This window comes from Schistocerca nitens, unplaced genomic scaffold (assembly GCF_023898315.1).
Source record: "Schistocerca nitens isolate TAMUIC-IGC-003100 unplaced genomic scaffold, iqSchNite1.1 HiC_scaffold_333, whole genome shotgun sequence".
NCBI lineage: Eukaryota > Metazoa > Arthropoda > Insecta > Orthoptera > Acrididae > Schistocerca > Schistocerca nitens.
This window is the reverse complement of record NW_026045867.1, coordinates 195662-207770: the sequence shown is the minus strand read 5'-3', so window position 1 is coordinate 207770 and position 12109 is coordinate 195662. Positions and strand designations below refer to the sequence as shown.

Sequence of the window (12109 nt, the reverse complement as noted above, 5' to 3'; positions counted from 1 at the left end):
ACTTCCTGGCTAACTTTTTTCCGTTGCTACACGTGCATTCCCGGCGCGACAGGCAACTTGCTATGCTAGGCCGACGCCAGTACGTACAATAGCACGCAAGCGCCCAAACGACAAGTCGTGCGCGCTGCATGTTTGGTTCTTTCCACACGGAATCCCGCGGTTCATTCTCATGGCTCACGCAGTTCGAGTGCGAAACACACGCGGCACCATTATCGGAGAAAAAAGAAAATGATGCATCGGCCGGGAATCGAACCCGGGCCGCCCGCGTGGCAGGCGAGCATTCTACCACTGAACCACCGATGCTCAGCTAGTTAACAGCTTCCTGGTGCTTTCCGCGGAGACGCCTGAAGGGAAAGTGGGACTACCGTCCAGCGCCGTCGCATCCTCTCGAGAGAATGCTACAGACGCTGAATCCTGCACTGCACTGCTTAAAAATGACGCCAGAATGCGATCGTCTAAGTACTCGTGCGGCGCACGCACGCGACGACTCTTGCCAAAGGACGCGAAATGTGCGTCGAGACGCTGTCTGGGTGCGCTCGCCCACCCCGTAATGCGCCTACAGCTACGACCACCTTGAGCCGCCGCCGACAGGCGGGAAGCAGACACAGCGCGGCGTGCGCGGAAGGAAACTGTGCGGTGGTGGTGTAATGGTCAGCATAGTTGCCTTCCAAGCAGTTGATCCGGGTTCGATTCCCGGCCACCGCAGCCGGCTTTTTACTTTTGCGTACGAGTACTTTTGCCACGCGTCCTTAAATTAATGTTTCTTTCCCCCTCTTAGTCGCTGCAGGCCACCCCATAGTGTGTGTGTGTCGATTCCCCTTGAGTCTCGACTTGTCTCGGCTGACGCGAGAGCTGACGCTCTCCAATCGGCCTATATCAAAAGGACAAGCACGCGAAACGACTGAGAGAGGTATGGCGAGGCGGGCACAACATTACTTATGCCTCAGGTAAAGACCCGCTGCCTGTTATCATTGTGTGATTATACATGTTCTGTCATACAAATTCAGTTTTATTACTAGTACATTCATTCCTTCCTTCCTTCCTTCCTTCCATCCTTCCTTCCTTTCTTTCTTTGTTGCGTGTTTTACAACACGCTCCTTCATTACACTGTGGCCGCACGGCGCGACTTGGCATACCGAGAGGCAAAACGTGGCGCCAGTGCCCATGACCGAATAGCGCTGCAGCTCCGAAAGCGAAGAGGAAAGAGAAATACGAATTGAAACTGTCGACAGTGCCCTGCGTTCGCAGGCGGTCACCCGCCCAAGCACTGACAACGCCCAGCGTCGCGCAGTAGCGGTGATCGGACGAGAAACTGTGTGTTCAGCGTGCTGTGACCAGTGAAGTGTTTTAGCGCGTCCCGACACGTCGCGTTCGGGTCCCCTAGCAGCTCCCACAACAATGTGACGATTTCTTTGTCACCATGCTTCCCCGGGGAAATCGGCGTTGCCTTTTTGAAATAGTAAAATCGTAGTGGCCCGTGGGGGGATCGAACCCACGACCTTCGCGTTATTAGCACGACGCTCTAACCAACTGAGCTAACGGGCCTCGGTGCAAAGAGACTTCCATCGCTTTGCGGCAATTGCTGTGCGTATTGCCATGTAACATTTCTATGCAGCAGTCCAACAGTGGACCAGCGTCTCTCCTCCCTTTATTCCGCTGCTCTTAGTAATTTCATTGCGTGCCCGTTTCTCTCGACTGTTTTCGGCTGACGTTTGCGAACCAGTAGCTATAATGCGAGGAGGACGTGAAACAGCATTTCGCACGGTCAAAACTTGTCGTGATTTGTTCCGAAAAAATTCCGTTCCGGTACCGGGAATCGAACCCGGGCCTCCTGGGTGAAAGCCAGGTATCCTAGCCACTAGACCACACCGGACGCGCGCATATTCCATCGTGCTTACACGCCGTCCACTCGCTCTCCGTGTCGCACTTTCCCTGTTTGCGAGCATCTTTTCGCGCGACCATGCCGAGGCGCGCATGGCAACAGTCACAAACCATTGCTTTTGGTCTCGTTGTTACTGGGGTAGGAGGGAAACCAAACCTGTAAGTAGTAATATTTATTTACTTATTTTGCTACTAAAGACCTGCTGCCTGTCATTATATAGCAGGTCGTACATTGTGTGACTTTATATGTTACATCATACGAAATTCAGTTTTACTACTAGTACATTTTTCTAAAAAAATTAGAAAGGAACTGCAAGTAGTAATAACGGGAAGTGAACATTTTCACGCTGAGTCGTTGAAGCCTTGTGCATAACGAACTACAAAGTGTTTCGCTCCTTCGCAACCGCAGAGCCGTCAATTTAGCTGTGAACGAAAGTAAATTAAATGCCCCGGGTGAGGATCGAACTCACGACCTTAAGATTATGAGACTTACGCGCTGCCTACTGCGCTACCGAGGCAGGTGATCGCCGCACCCTCTGGAATCTCTGTAAGTACCGAATACCAGTGGAGGAGAGTCTATCTGCACTTCCTGGCTAACTTTTTTCCGTTGCTACACGTGCATTCCCGGCGCGACAGGCAACTTGCTATGCTAGGCCGACGCCAGTACGTACAATAGCACGCAAGCGCCCAAACGACAAGTCGTGCGCGCTGCATGTTTGGTTCTTTCCACACGGAATCCCGCGGTTCATTCTCATGGCTCACGCAGTTCGAGTGCGAAACACACGCGGCACCATTATCGGAGAAAAAAGAAAATGATGCATCGGCCGGGAATCGAACCCGGGCCGCCCGCGTGGCAGGCGAGCATTCTACCACTGAACCACCGATGCTCAGCTAGTTAACAGCTTCCTGGTGCTTTCCGCGGAGACGCCTGAAGGGAAAGTGGGACTACCGTCCAGCGCCGTCGCATCCTCTCGAGAGAATGCTACAGACGCTGAATCCTGCACTGCACTGCTTAAAAATGACGCCAGAATGCGATCGTCTAAGTACTCGTGCGGCGCACGCACGCGACGACTCTTGCCAAAGGACGCGAAATGTGCGTCGAGACGCTGTCTGGGTGCGCTCGCCCACCCCGTAATGCGCCTACAGCTACGACCACCTTGAGCCGCCGCCGACAGGCGGGAAGCAGACACAGCGCGGCGTGCGCGGAAGGAAACTGTGCGGTGGTGGTGTAATGGTCAGCATAGTTGCCTTCCAAGCAGTTGATCCGGGTTCGATTCCCGGCCACCGCAGCCGGCTTTTTACTTTTGCGTACGAGTACTTTTGCCACGCGTCCTTAAATTAATGTTTCTTTCCCCCTCTTAGTCGCTGCAGGCCACCCCATAGTGTGTGTGTGTCGATTCCCCTTGAGTCTCGACTTGTCTCGGCTGACGCGAGAGCTGACGCTCTCCAATCGGCCTATATCAAAAGGACAAGCACGCGAAACGACTGAGAGAGGTATGGCGAGGCGGGCACAACATTACTTATGCCTCAGGTAAAGACCCGCTGCCTGTTATCATTGTGTGATTATACATGTTCTGTCATACAAATTCAGTTTTATTACTAGTACATTCATTCCTTCCTTCCTTCCTTCCTTCCATCCTTCCTTCCTTTCTTTCTTTGTTGCGTGTTTTACAACACGCTCCTTCATTACACTGTGGCCGCACGGCGCGACTTGGCATACCGAGAGGCAAAACGTGGCGCCAGTGCCCATGACCGAATAGCGCTGCAGCTCCGAAAGCGAAGAGGAAAGAGAAATACGAATTGAAACTGTCGACAGTGCCCTGCGTTCGCAGGCGGTCACCCGCCCAAGCACTGACAACGCCCAGCGTCGCGCAGTAGCGGTGATCGGACGAGAAACTGTGTGTTCAGCGTGCTGTGACCAGTGAAGTGTTTTAGCGCGTCCCGACACGTCGCGTTCGGGTCCCCTAGCAGCTCCCACAACAATGTGACGATTTCTTTGTCACCATGCTTCCCCGGGGAAATCGGCGTTGCCTTTTTGAAATAGTAAAATCGTAGTGGCCCGTGGGGGGATCGAACCCACGACCTTCGCGTTATTAGCACGACGCTCTAACCAACTGAGCTAACGGGCCTCGGTGCAAAGAGACTTCCATCGCTTTGCGGCAATTGCTGTGCGTATTGCCATGTAACATTTCTATGCAGCAGTCCAACAGTGGACCAGCGTCTCTCCTCCCTTTATTCCGCTGCTCTTAGTAATTTCATTGCGTGCCCGTTTCTCTCGACTGTTTTCGGCTGACGTTTGCGAACCAGTAGCTATAATGCGAGGAGGACGTGAAACAGCATTTCGCACGGTCAAAACTTGTCGTGATTTGTTCCGAAAAAATTCCGTTCCGGTACCGGGAATCGAACCCGGGCCTCCTGGGTGAAAGCCAGGTATCCTAGCCACTAGACCACACCGGACGCGCGCATATTCCATCGTGCTTACACGCCGTCCACTCGCTCTCCGTGTCGCACTTTCCCTGTTTGCGAGCATCTTTTCGCGCGACCATGCCGAGGCGCGCATGGCAACAGTCACAAACCATTGCTTTTGGTCTCGTTGTTACTGGGGTAGGAGGGAAACCAAACCTGTAAGTAGTAATATTTATTTACTTATTTTGCTACTAAAGACCTGCTGCCTGTCATTATATAGCAGGTCGTACATTGTGTGACTTTATATGTTACATCATACGAAATTCAGTTTTACTACTAGTACATTTTTCTAAAAAAATTAGAAAGGAACTGCAAGTAGTAATAACGGGAAGTGAACATTTTCACGCTGAGTCGTTGAAGCCTTGTGCATAACGAACTACAAAGTGTTTCGCTCCTTCGCAACCGCAGAGCCGTCAATTTAGCTGTGAACGAAAGTAAATTAAATGCCCCGGGTGAGGATCGAACTCACGACCTTAAGATTATGAGACTTACGCGCTGCCTACTGCGCTACCGAGGCAGGTGATCGCCGCACCCTCTGGAATCTCTGTAAGTACCGAATACCAGTGGAGGAGAGTCTATCTGCACTTCCTGGCTAACTTTTTTCCGTTGCTACACGTGCATTCCCGGCGCGACAGGCAACTTGCTATGCTAGGCCGACGCCAGTACGTACAATAGCACGCAAGCGCCCAAACGACAAGTCGTGCGCGCTGCATGTTTGGTTCTTTCCACACGGAATCCCGCGGTTCATTCTCATGGCTCACGCAGTTCGAGTGCGAAACACACGCGGCACCATTATCGGAGAAAAAAGAAAATGATGCATCGGCCGGGAATCGAACCCGGGCCGCCCGCGTGGCAGGCGAGCATTCTACCACTGAACCACCGATGCTCAGCTAGTTAACAGCTTCCTGGTGCTTTCCGCGGAGACGCCTGAAGGGAAAGTGGGACTACCGTCCAGCGCCGTCGCATCCTCTCGAGAGAATGCTACAGACGCTGAATCCTGCACTGCACTGCTTAAAAATGACGCCAGAATGCGATCGTCTAAGTACTCGTGCGGCGCACGCACGCGACGACTCTTGCCAAAGGACGCGAAATGTGCGTCGAGACGCTGTCTGGGTGCGCTCGCCCACCCCGTAATGCGCCTACAGCTACGACCACCTTGAGCCGCCGCCGACAGGCGGGAAGCAGACACAGCGCGGCGTGCGCGGAAGGAAACTGTGCGGTGGTGGTGTAATGGTCAGCATAGTTGCCTTCCAAGCAGTTGATCCGGGTTCGATTCCCGGCCACCGCAGCCGGCTTTTTACTTTTGCGTACGAGTACTTTTGCCACGCGTCCTTAAATTAATGTTTCTTTCCCCCTCTTAGTCGCTGCAGGCCACCCCATAGTGTGTGTGTGTCGATTCCCCTTGAGTCTCGACTTGTCTCGGCTGACGCGAGAGCTGACGCTCTCCAATCGGCCTATATCAAAAGGACAAGCACGCGAAACGACTGAGAGAGGTATGGCGAGGCGGGCACAACATTACTTATGCCTCAGGTAAAGACCCGCTGCCTGTTATCATTGTGTGATTATACATGTTCTGTCATACAAATTCAGTTTTATTACTAGTACATTCATTCCTTCCTTCCTTCCTTCCTTCCATCCTTCCTTCCTTTCTTTCTTTGTTGCGTGTTTTACAACACGCTCCTTCATTACACTGTGGCCGCACGGCGCGACTTGGCATACCGAGAGGCAAAACGTGGCGCCAGTGCCCATGACCGAATAGCGCTGCAGCTCCGAAAGCGAAGAGGAAAGAGAAATACGAATTGAAACTGTCGACAGTGCCCTGCGTTCGCAGGCGGTCACCCGCCCAAGCACTGACAACGCCCAGCGTCGCGCAGTAGCGGTGATCGGACGAGAAACTGTGTGTTCAGCGTGCTGTGACCAGTGAAGTGTTTTAGCGCGTCCCGACACGTCGCGTTCGGGTCCCCTAGCAGCTCCCACAACAATGTGACGATTTCTTTGTCACCATGCTTCCCCGGGGAAATCGGCGTTGCCTTTTTGAAATAGTAAAATCGTAGTGGCCCGTGGGGGGATCGAACCCACGACCTTCGCGTTATTAGCACGACGCTCTAACCAACTGAGCTAACGGGCCTCGGTGCAAAGAGACTTCCATCGCTTTGCGGCAATTGCTGTGCGTATTGCCATGTAACATTTCTATGCAGCAGTCCAACAGTGGACCAGCGTCTCTCCTCCCTTTATTCCGCTGCTCTTAGTAATTTCATTGCGTGCCCGTTTCTCTCGACTGTTTTCGGCTGACGTTTGCGAACCAGTAGCTATAATGCGAGGAGGACGTGAAACAGCATTTCGCACGGTCAAAACTTGTCGTGATTTGTTCCGAAAAAATTCCGTTCCGGTACCGGGAATCGAACCCGGGCCTCCTGGGTGAAAGCCAGGTATCCTAGCCACTAGACCACACCGGACGCGCGCATATTCCATCGTGCTTACACGCCGTCCACTCGCTCTCCGTGTCGCACTTTCCCTGTTTGCGAGCATCTTTTCGCGCGACCATGCCGAGGCGCGCATGGCAACAGTCACAAACCATTGCTTTTGGTCTCGTTGTTACTGGGGTAGGAGGGAAACCAAACCTGTAAGTAGTAATATTTATTTACTTATTTTGCTACTAAAGACCTGCTGCCTGTCATTATATAGCAGGTCGTACATTGTGTGACTTTATATGTTACATCATACGAAATTCAGTTTTACTACTAGTACATTTTTCTAAAAAAATTAGAAAGGAACTGCAAGTAGTAATAACGGGAAGTGAACATTTTCACGCTGAGTCGTTGAAGCCTTGTGCATAACGAACTACAAAGTGTTTCGCTCCTTCGCAACCGCAGAGCCGTCAATTTAGCTGTGAACGAAAGTAAATTAAATGCCCCGGGTGAGGATCGAACTCACGACCTTAAGATTATGAGACTTACGCGCTGCCTACTGCGCTACCGAGGCAGGTGATCGCCGCACCCTCTGGAATCTCTGTAAGTACCGAATACCAGTGGAGGAGAGTCTATCTGCACTTCCTGGCTAACTTTTTTCCGTTGCTACACGTGCATTCCCGGCGCGACAGGCAACTTGCTATGCTAGGCCGACGCCAGTACGTACAATAGCACGCAAGCGCCCAAACGACAAGTCGTGCGCGCTGCATGTTTGGTTCTTTCCACACGGAATCCCGCGGTTCATTCTCATGGCTCACGCAGTTCGAGTGCGAAACACACGCGGCACCATTATCGGAGAAAAAAGAAAATGATGCATCGGCCGGGAATCGAACCCGGGCCGCCCGCGTGGCAGGCGAGCATTCTACCACTGAACCACCGATGCTCAGCTAGTTAACAGCTTCCTGGTGCTTTCCGCGGAGACGCCTGAAGGGAAAGTGGGACTACCGTCCAGCGCCGTCGCATCCTCTCGAGAGAATGCTACAGACGCTGAATCCTGCACTGCACTGCTTAAAAATGACGCCAGAATGCGATCGTCTAAGTACTCGTGCGGCGCACGCACGCGACGACTCTTGCCAAAGGACGCGAAATGTGCGTCGAGACGCTGTCTGGGTGCGCTCGCCCACCCCGTAATGCGCCTACAGCTACGACCACCTTGAGCCGCCGCCGACAGGCGGGAAGCAGACACAGCGCGGCGTGCGCGGAAGGAAACTGTGCGGTGGTGGTGTAATGGTCAGCATAGTTGCCTTCCAAGCAGTTGATCCGGGTTCGATTCCCGGCCACCGCAGCCGGCTTTTTACTTTTGCGTACGAGTACTTTTGCCACGCGTCCTTAAATTAATGTTTCTTTCCCCCTCTTAGTCGCTGCAGGCCACCCTATAGTGTGTGCGTCGATTCCCCTTGAGTCTCGACTTGTCTCGACTTTGCTCGGCTGACGCGAGAGCTGACGCTCTCCAATCGGCCTATATCAAAAGGACAAGCACGCGAAACGACTGAGAGAGGTATGGCGAGGCGGGCACAACATTACTTATGCCTCAGGTAAAGACCCGCTGCCTGTTATCATTGTGTGATTATACATGTTCTGTCATACAAATTCAGTTTTATTACTAGTACATTCATTCCTTCCTTCCTTCCTTCCATCCTTCCTTTCTTTCTTTGTTGCGTGTTTTACAACACGCTCCTTCATTACACTGTGGCCGCACGGCGCGACTTGGCATACCGAGAGGCAAAACGTGGCGCCAGTGCCCATGACCGAATAGCGCTGCAGCTCCGAAAGCGAAGAGGAAAGAGAAATACGAATTGAAACTGTCGACAGTGCCCTGCGTTCGCAGGCGGTCACCCGCCCAAGCACTGACAACGCCCAGCGTCGCGCAGTAGCGGTGATCGGACGAGAAACTGTGTGTTCAGCGTGCTGTGACCAGTGAAGTGTTTTAGCGCGTCCCGACACGTCGCGTTCGGGTCCCCTAGCAGCTCCCACAACAATGTGACGATTTCTTTGTCACCATGCTTCCCCGGGGAAATCGGCGTTGCCTTTTTGAAATAGTAAAATCGTAGTGGCCCGTGGGGGGATCGAACCCACGACCTTCGCGTTATTAGCACGACGCTCTAACCAACTGAGCTAACGGGCCTCGGTGCAAAGAGACTTCCATCGCTTTGCGGCAATTGCTGTGCGTATTGCCATGTAACATTTCTATGCAGCAGTCCAACAGTGGACCAGCGTCTCTCCTCCCTTTATTCCGCTGCTCTTAGTAATTTCATTGCGTGCCCGTTTCTCTCGACTGTTTTCGGCTGACGTTTGCGAACCAGTAGCTATAATGCGAGGAGGACGTGAAACAGCATTTCGCACGGTCAAAACTTGTCGTGATTTGTTCCGAAAAAATTCCGTTCCGGTACCGGGAATCGAACCCGGGCCTCCTGGGTGAAAGCCAGGTATCCTAGCCACTAGACCACACCGGACGCGCGCATATTCCATCGTGCTTACACGCCGTCCACTCGCTCTCCGTGTCGCACTTTCCCTGTTTGCGAGCATCTTTTCGCGCGACCATGCCGAGGCGCGCATGGCAACAGTCACAAACCATTGCTTTTGGTCTCGTTGTTACTGGGGTAGGAGGGAAACCAAACCTGTAAGTAGTAATATTTATTTACTTATTTTGCTACTAAAGACCTGCTGCCTGTCATTATATAGCAGGTCGTACATTGTGTGACTTTATATGTTACATCATACGAAATTCAGTTTTACTACTAGTACATTTTTCTAAAAAAATTAGAAAGGAACTGCAAGTAGTAATAACGGGAAGTGAACATTTTCACGCTGAGTCGTTGAAGCCTTGTGCATAACGAACTACAAAGTGTTTCGCTCCTTCGCAACCGCAGAGCCGTCAATTTAGCTGTGAACGAAAGTAAATTAAATGCCCCGGGTGAGGATCGAACTCACGACCTTAAGATTATGAGACTTACGCGCAGCCTACTGCGCTACCGAGGCAGGTGATCGCCGCACCCTCTGGAATCTCTGTAAGTACCGAATACCAGTGGAGGAGAGTCTATCTGCACTTCCTGGCTAACTTTTTTCCGTTGCTACACGTGCATTCCCGGCGCGACAGGCAACTTGCTATGCTAGGCCGACGCCAGTACGTACAATAGCACGCAAGCGCCCAAACGACAAGTCGTGCGCGCTGCATGTTTGGTTCTTTCCACACGGAATCCCGCGGTTCATTCTCATGGCTCACGCAGTTCGAGTGCGAAACACACGCGGCACCATTATCGGAGAAAAAAGAAAATGATGCATCGGCCGGGAATCGAACCCGGGCCGCCCGCGTGGCAGGCGAGCATTCTACCACTGAACCACCGATGCTCAGCTAGTTAACAGCTTCCTGGTGCTTTCCGCGGAGACGCCTGAAGGGAAAGTGGGACTACCGTCCAGCGCCGTCGCATCCTCTCGAGAGAATGCTACAGACGCTGAATCCTGCACTGCACTGCTTAAAAATGACGCCAGAATGCGATCGTCTAAGTACTCGTGCGGCGCACGCACGCGACGACTCTTGCCAAAGGACGCGAAATGTGCGTCGAGACGCTGTCTGGGTGCGCTCGCCCACCCCGTAATGCGCCTACAGCTACGACCACCTTGAGCCGCCGCCGACAGGCGGGAAGCAGACACAGCGCGGCGTGCGCGGAAGGAAACTGTGCGGTGGTGGTGTAATGGTCAGCATAGTTGCCTTCCAAGCAGTTGATCCGGGTTCGATTCCCGGCCACCGCAGCCGGCTTTTTACTTTTGCGTACGAGTACTTTTGCCACGCGTCCTTAAATTAATGTTTCTTTCCCCCTCTTAGTCGCTGCAGGCCACCCCATAGTGTGTGTGTGTCGATTCCCCTTGAGTCTCGACTTGTCTCGGCTGACGCGAGAGCTGACGCTCTCCAATCGGCCTATATCAAAAGGACAAGCACGCGAAACGACTGAGAGAGGTATGGCGAGGCGGGCACAACATTACTTATGCCTCAGGTAAAGACCCGCTGCCTGTTATCATTGTGTGATTATACATGTTCTGTCATACAAATTCAGTTTTATTACTAGTACATTCATTCCTTCCTTCCTTCCTTCCTTCCATCCTTCCTTCCTTTCTTTCTTTGTTGCGTGTTTTACAACACGCTCCTTCATTACACTGTGGCCGCACGGCGCGACTTGGCATACCGAGAGGCAAAACGTGGCGCCAGTGCCCATGACCGAATAGCGCTGCAGCTCCGAAAGCGAAGAGGAAAGAGAAATACGAATTGAAACTGTCGACAGTGCCCTGCGTTCGCAGGCGGTCACCCGCCCAAGCACTGACAACGCCCAGCGTCGCGCAGTAGCGGTGATCGGACGAGAAACTGTGTGTTCAGCGTGCTGTGACCAGTGAAGTGTTTTAGCGCGTCCCGACACGTCGCGTTCGGGTCCCCTAGCAGCTCCCACAACAATGTGACGATTTCTTTGTCACCATGCTTCCCCGGGGAAATCGGCGTTGCCTTTTTGAAATAGTAAAATCGTAGTGGCCCGTGGGGGGATCGAACCCACGACCTTCGCGTTATTAGCACGACGCTCTAACCAACTGAGCTAACGGGCCTCGGTGCAAAGAGACTTCCATCGCTTTGCGGCAATTGCTGTGCGTATTGCCATGTAACATTTCTATGCAGCAGTCCAACAGTGGACCAGCGTCTCTCCTCCCTTTATTCCGCTGCTCTTAGTAATTTCATTGCGTGCCCGTTTCTCTCGACTGTTTTCGGCTGACGTTTGCGAACCAGTAGCTATAATGCGAGGAGGACGTGAAACAGCATTTCGCACGGTCAAAACTTGTCGTGATTTGTTCCGAAAAAATTCCGTTCCGGTACCGGGAATCGAACCCGGGCCTCCTGGGTGAAAGCCAGGTATCCTAGCCACTAGACCACACCGGACGCGCGCATATTCCATCGTGCTTACACGCCGTCCACTCGCTCTCCGTGTCGCACTTTCCCTGTTTGCGAGCATCTTTTCGCGCGACCATGCCGAGGCGCGCATGGCAACAGTCACAAACCATTGCTTTTGGTCTCGTTGTTACTGGGGTAGGAGGGAAACCAAACCTGTAAGTAGTAATATTTATTTACTTATTTTGCTACTAAAGACCTGCTGCCTGTCATTATATAGCAGGTCGTACATTGTGTGACTTTATATGTTACATCATACGAAATTCAGTTTTACTACTAGTACATTTTTCTAAAAAAATTAGAAAGGAACTGCAAGTAGTAATAACGGGAAGTGAACATTTTCACGCTGAGTCGTTGAAGCCTTGTG

At 52.4% G+C, this 12109-nt stretch overlaps 24 non-coding genes across 24 annotated transcripts; 5 read left to right on the top strand and 19 right to left on the bottom strand.

Annotated features, from left to right (window-relative positions):
• Nucleotides 1-232: 232 nt before the first annotated feature.
• On the bottom strand, nt 233-303 carry Trnag-gcc (transfer RNA glycine (anticodon GCC)). The gene has a single exon. It is a non-coding gene; the product is annotated as a tRNA-Gly (tRNA).
• A 330-nt stretch (nt 304-633) lies between these two features.
• On the top strand, nt 634-705 carry Trnag-ucc (transfer RNA glycine (anticodon UCC)). Its single transcript has one exon. It is a non-coding gene; the product is annotated as a tRNA-Gly (tRNA).
• Nucleotides 706-1471: 766 nt separating this feature from the next.
• Nucleotides 1472-1545, bottom strand: Trnai-aau (transfer RNA isoleucine (anticodon AAU)). The gene has a single exon. It is a non-coding gene; the product is annotated as a tRNA-Ile (tRNA).
• Nucleotides 1546-1801: 256 nt separating this feature from the next.
• Trnae-uuc (transfer RNA glutamic acid (anticodon UUC)) lies at nt 1802-1873 on the bottom strand. The gene has a single exon. It is a non-coding gene; the product is annotated as a tRNA-Glu (tRNA).
• Nucleotides 1874-2326: 453 nt separating this feature from the next.
• On the bottom strand, nt 2327-2399 carry Trnam-cau (transfer RNA methionine (anticodon CAU)). The gene has a single exon. It is a non-coding gene; the product is annotated as a tRNA-Met (tRNA).
• Nucleotides 2400-2697: 298 nt separating this feature from the next.
• Trnag-gcc (transfer RNA glycine (anticodon GCC)) lies at nt 2698-2768 on the bottom strand. The gene has a single exon. It is a non-coding gene; the product is annotated as a tRNA-Gly (tRNA).
• A 330-nt stretch (nt 2769-3098) lies between these two features.
• Trnag-ucc (transfer RNA glycine (anticodon UCC)) lies at nt 3099-3170 on the top strand. The gene has a single exon. It is a non-coding gene; the product is annotated as a tRNA-Gly (tRNA).
• A 766-nt stretch (nt 3171-3936) lies between these two features.
• Trnai-aau (transfer RNA isoleucine (anticodon AAU)) lies at nt 3937-4010 on the bottom strand. The gene has a single exon. It is a non-coding gene; the product is annotated as a tRNA-Ile (tRNA).
• A 256-nt stretch (nt 4011-4266) lies between these two features.
• On the bottom strand, nt 4267-4338 carry Trnae-uuc (transfer RNA glutamic acid (anticodon UUC)). Its single transcript has one exon. It is a non-coding gene; the product is annotated as a tRNA-Glu (tRNA).
• Nucleotides 4339-4791: 453 nt separating this feature from the next.
• Nucleotides 4792-4864, bottom strand: Trnam-cau (transfer RNA methionine (anticodon CAU)). Its single transcript has one exon. It is a non-coding gene; the product is annotated as a tRNA-Met (tRNA).
• A 298-nt stretch (nt 4865-5162) lies between these two features.
• Nucleotides 5163-5233, bottom strand: Trnag-gcc (transfer RNA glycine (anticodon GCC)). Its single transcript has one exon. It is a non-coding gene; the product is annotated as a tRNA-Gly (tRNA).
• A 330-nt stretch (nt 5234-5563) lies between these two features.
• Nucleotides 5564-5635, top strand: Trnag-ucc (transfer RNA glycine (anticodon UCC)). The gene has a single exon. It is a non-coding gene; the product is annotated as a tRNA-Gly (tRNA).
• A 766-nt stretch (nt 5636-6401) lies between these two features.
• On the bottom strand, nt 6402-6475 carry Trnai-aau (transfer RNA isoleucine (anticodon AAU)). The gene has a single exon. It is a non-coding gene; the product is annotated as a tRNA-Ile (tRNA).
• Nucleotides 6476-6731: 256 nt separating this feature from the next.
• Trnae-uuc (transfer RNA glutamic acid (anticodon UUC)) lies at nt 6732-6803 on the bottom strand. The gene has a single exon. It is a non-coding gene; the product is annotated as a tRNA-Glu (tRNA).
• Nucleotides 6804-7256: 453 nt separating this feature from the next.
• On the bottom strand, nt 7257-7329 carry Trnam-cau (transfer RNA methionine (anticodon CAU)). The gene has a single exon. It is a non-coding gene; the product is annotated as a tRNA-Met (tRNA).
• A 298-nt stretch (nt 7330-7627) lies between these two features.
• On the bottom strand, nt 7628-7698 carry Trnag-gcc (transfer RNA glycine (anticodon GCC)). Its single transcript has one exon. It is a non-coding gene; the product is annotated as a tRNA-Gly (tRNA).
• Nucleotides 7699-8028: 330 nt separating this feature from the next.
• Trnag-ucc (transfer RNA glycine (anticodon UCC)) lies at nt 8029-8100 on the top strand. The gene has a single exon. It is a non-coding gene; the product is annotated as a tRNA-Gly (tRNA).
• Nucleotides 8101-8866: 766 nt separating this feature from the next.
• Trnai-aau (transfer RNA isoleucine (anticodon AAU)) lies at nt 8867-8940 on the bottom strand. The gene has a single exon. It is a non-coding gene; the product is annotated as a tRNA-Ile (tRNA).
• A 256-nt stretch (nt 8941-9196) lies between these two features.
• On the bottom strand, nt 9197-9268 carry Trnae-uuc (transfer RNA glutamic acid (anticodon UUC)). Its single transcript has one exon. It is a non-coding gene; the product is annotated as a tRNA-Glu (tRNA).
• A 453-nt stretch (nt 9269-9721) lies between these two features.
• Trnam-cau (transfer RNA methionine (anticodon CAU)) lies at nt 9722-9794 on the bottom strand. The gene has a single exon. It is a non-coding gene; the product is annotated as a tRNA-Met (tRNA).
• A 298-nt stretch (nt 9795-10092) lies between these two features.
• On the bottom strand, nt 10093-10163 carry Trnag-gcc (transfer RNA glycine (anticodon GCC)). Its single transcript has one exon. It is a non-coding gene; the product is annotated as a tRNA-Gly (tRNA).
• Nucleotides 10164-10493: 330 nt separating this feature from the next.
• On the top strand, nt 10494-10565 carry Trnag-ucc (transfer RNA glycine (anticodon UCC)). The gene has a single exon. It is a non-coding gene; the product is annotated as a tRNA-Gly (tRNA).
• A 766-nt stretch (nt 10566-11331) lies between these two features.
• Trnai-aau (transfer RNA isoleucine (anticodon AAU)) lies at nt 11332-11405 on the bottom strand. Its single transcript has one exon. It is a non-coding gene; the product is annotated as a tRNA-Ile (tRNA).
• Nucleotides 11406-11661: 256 nt separating this feature from the next.
• Trnae-uuc (transfer RNA glutamic acid (anticodon UUC)) lies at nt 11662-11733 on the bottom strand. Its single transcript has one exon. It is a non-coding gene; the product is annotated as a tRNA-Glu (tRNA).
• Nucleotides 11734-12109: the final 376 nt, after the last annotated feature.